Source organism: Lissotriton vulgaris, chromosome 6 (assembly GCF_964263255.1).
Source record: "Lissotriton vulgaris chromosome 6, aLisVul1.2, whole genome shotgun sequence".
Taxonomy (NCBI): Eukaryota; Metazoa; Chordata; class Amphibia; order Caudata; family Salamandridae; genus Lissotriton; species Lissotriton vulgaris.
In genome coordinates this window covers 1805938196-1805942545 of record NC_141694.1, presented here as the reverse complement: position 1 = coordinate 1805942545, position 4350 = coordinate 1805938196, and positions in this window count along the sequence as shown.

Genomic DNA, 4350 nt, shown 5'->3' with positions numbered 1-4350 from the left:
AGCTGACGGCAAGATCCAGACGACCGTCCATAGGAAGGAAACAGCAACCAACAGCATTCTTCACGGTCTGAGTTTTCACCCACAGAAACTGATAAAAAACATTCCGTACGGTGAGCTCCTACGGATGAAAAGGAATTGCTCTGAGGAAAAAGAAATGGAATTGAAATTCAAAGAAACCAAAGCACGCTTCAAACAGCGAGGATACAACCGAACAGATCTAACCGCATGTGAAACAAGGGCGAGAAGCAAATCAAGAGAACAAACTCTAATCAGTAAGAAAAGTTCTAATGCCACGCAAGGAGTTGAAGACAACAAAACCACTGATCAACCCAGGATGATAATGACTTTCAGTAAAGAAAGCTATAAAATACAGAAAGCGATGATGAAGTATTGGCACATACTACGCAAAGACCCAGATATTGGAACAACAATAGGAGACCACCCTCTTGTCTCCTATAGACGGGCACGCAATCTGGCGGATGAACTAACTCAAAGTCATTTTGAAATCAAGAAAACTCAGTCCTGGCTTGATATCAGAAAACAAGGATTTAATAAATGCGCAGTCTGCAAGGCGTGCAAAATAGGACGCAACATGAAAAATCTCAAGGATGCAGCCGGTAAAAACTTCACAATCACAAATAATATCAACTGTGACTCGTCGTTTGTGGTGTACATGATCCAGTGTTACTGTGGTAAATCTTATATGGGCAGCACAACTTGTTCCATTAAAACTCGCATACTCCAACATATTCGAGCCATTCAGAATCATGACTACTCCTATGCCATTGCCAAACACTTAGCCAATCATGAGAACAAAACGTGGCTTGACGTCAGATACTTTGGACTGGCGATGGTACCTCAACATGAAAGAGGAGGCAACCGGATTCAAAAACTGAGAAGGCTTGAATCGAAACTAATCATGAGGTTCAGAACCAAACAGCCTGCTGGCCTCAATGGCGATGAGGAACTTTATGTCCACCTATGAGAACGATGACACAGATTGAATGAGCACCCAGCAGTAAACCTGTATATAGGCATCCTCTTTTGACCATGGAAGACTCTAACAAATGACCCAAACCAGTAATGTGCATAATCATTTTTGTGCTATACACAGTTACCTAAGTTAAATTGTACTGAGAATTTCTCCCTTTTGACAGTGCTGAAAAAGTTAATTTAAAGTAAATAAGTCGTGGGCAAATGTCAGTACTGGGGACGTAGGGCACTCAGCCCTTAATTGTAATTATGGAATTGTATCCATATAGTTACGCATTCTAATCAACTCTCGGGTAAACAGAGAGTAGATTACACACGCACGTGTCATCACGTGTGATACAAAGCGCTATTGTCCTAGTTAACTGGGGACACGCTTTAAATGCAGTAACGCCCAATATCGCCCCAGTGCTGCATAAACCCAGGACTTAAACAAATATAGTATGGGCACATATATTTTTGTTAACACTACATGTCCCAGCATGCCTCAAAAAAATGGGGGCGTGCCCAAGGCCAATGTGTATTGAAATAATGAAGGGACCACACAGTATAGCTACCGTGAACACGAACTACGGTTTGAAACGCGTAGGTGTTTGTCACGTTTTGAAATAAAAGAAACTGCAATTGACATCAAGGCGTGTGCGGCGAATTATTGGTATTTCATCAAAACGGGACACTGCCCTGGTCCCTTCGCTGGCACCGACTGAAGAGTGCTCCCGCTGCGACAGGACAAGTTGTATCCAATATATATATATATATATATATATATATATATATATATATATATATATATATATATATATATATATATATATATATATATATTCACAGAAAAAACCATAGGTTATAGACCATATATAGTTAGGAATTTGCATTTACAAAACCTTGAAAATTCACTGAAAAAACCATAGGTTATAGACCATATATAGTTAGGGATTTGCATTTACAAAACCTTATTTTACTCGCATAAAAGCATTGAAATTCCATATATAGTTAGTTGCGCTAACTATATATCGCGCACCCGCAATCCACTGCTGATGATGTCACATATTACATCATTCATGACATGGTCAGTGACATCACTGATGACATCACTGATGACATCTCAAATGACGTCACTGATGACATCACTGATGACATCTCAAATGACATCACTGATGACATCTCAAATGACATCACTGATGACATCTCATTTGATATTACTGATCACATCACTGATGATATCATTCATGTGATAATACGATGAACCTCTTCAGACTCTAATATAACCTTAGATACAATCAGTGTAAACAGACACTCACAGACTGTCACTCATCCATGGAGTTACTCACACACCTAGTCAGTCATGCAAAGAATCAATCACACCTCCATTTCCTCAACTATACAGTTAAACAAACTTTACTTATTCAAACATATACTAACACATATTTACTCTCTTATACAATCCCTGATACAACTTCACAATGATCCATACAGCCACTCATACATTCACTGGCTCTTATGCACAGTTATTTATATATGTCAACTCTTACATGTACTGTGTTTTACATATGTACTTACTTTGACATGTAGCACTGAGATATCCATTCACTCACCAATACACTCATGCACACAGTCAACCGCCCATACAGCTGTTTCCACATGCACTTTTGAACCCATACATCTAGTGAATCAACTGCTCACACATCTATGCACAGAGTTATACACCTCCCAGCCACCCACACACACACTCAGTCTCCCATACAAATATTTGGGCAACCAATGAATATCCCATATAGTTACTCATATAGCTACTTATCAACACATGCAGCAGTTTACAGAACAACAGACATAATAATGCACAAATTAAGACAGTTTAGTCACTAACCCATGCACTCAGTGAGACACATTTAATCACTCACTCATACAGTCAGTCATGCACCTACTAAATCCTTCATCCAGACACTTATACATCCACTCATTCTTCAATATGTAAGACATATTTACACTTTACAGAAACATACAGTCACTGGATGTTGTCATCAGTGATGTCATCAGTGATGTCACTGACCATGTCATGAATGATGTAATATGTGACATCATCAGCAGTGGATTGCGGGTGCGCGATATATAGTTAGCGCAACTAACTATATATGGAATTTCAATGGTTTTATGCGAGTAAAATAAGGTTTTGTAAATGCAAATCCCTAACTATATATGGTCTATAACCTATGGTTTTTTCAGTGAATTTTCAAGGTTTTGTAAATGCAAATTCCTAACTATATATGGTCTATAACCTATGGTTTTTTCTGTGAATTTCATTGGTTTTTTAAAAGCTAACATCTATAGCTGTAAAATGTATTCTTCTTTAAATCTTAAAATATATTTTAGATGTTTATTAATAATTTTTTTTAAAATATTTTTTTTCTTCGCTTCCAGTTCGCGAACCGGGAAGATTTCCGTTAGCTCATCTTGATGCCGCGACCTAGTCCGCGAACCGGTAAACGTTACGTTAGCGCAACTGTGACGCGTCGCGGAAGCGCGACGTATCACGTTGTCGCGTAATGCGCATAATGACGCTCCGCGTTAGCGCTCCCGGAAGTGCTCCGGACCGCGAACCGGAAGCGATCCGGGACGCGGCGCGCACCGCGTAACGTAAGCGGAACAGGTCATGTGACTTGTTTATCAAAGTTTTCATTGGTTCATTTCACTTTTGGTTTCCAAATGATGTATGACTAGGTCATGTGACCTAAAAATAACACTTTTCATTGGTTCAGAACTTTTGCTTTTCCCAAATCATGTAAACCCCTCCTTCTTTCCTCACTCTGACTTTCATCTTGGTGAGAGAAAGACCATTTTCCTGGAGTTTAGCAATGGCTTCTATACTTGCTGCAGCTGGTGCACCCCCACCACCACCTCCACCTCCTCATAAGAAGAGAGGACCACCAAGTCAATTCATCTCCAACAGAGAGGAGGAAGAGGAGGAACAAGAAGAAGAGGATAGAGATGAACCACAATTTATACAGGAGTTGCCCCGTGTTTCTAAAAGGAAAACACGTTTCATATGGCAGTTTTTTTCCATCCCTCCAGGGGACAAGAAGGTCAATGCTAAATATGCCACCTGCCTCATCTGTAAATACAGATTGTCTAGAGGCACAGAGAAAAAATATAGTATGGGCAACTATACTATGCATCGCCATATGGCCAGGTGGCATCCCTTAAACTACAGCCGGGCAGAGTTGCGTGACCTAGAAGATAATCCCCCGACAACTCCTGTGGCCAGATCTACGTCAACTATATCTTTGACAGGAAGAGAGGCACAGGAAACTGTGCCAAACATTCAGCCAAATTTCAAACATATGAAGTTTACCTGTATATATT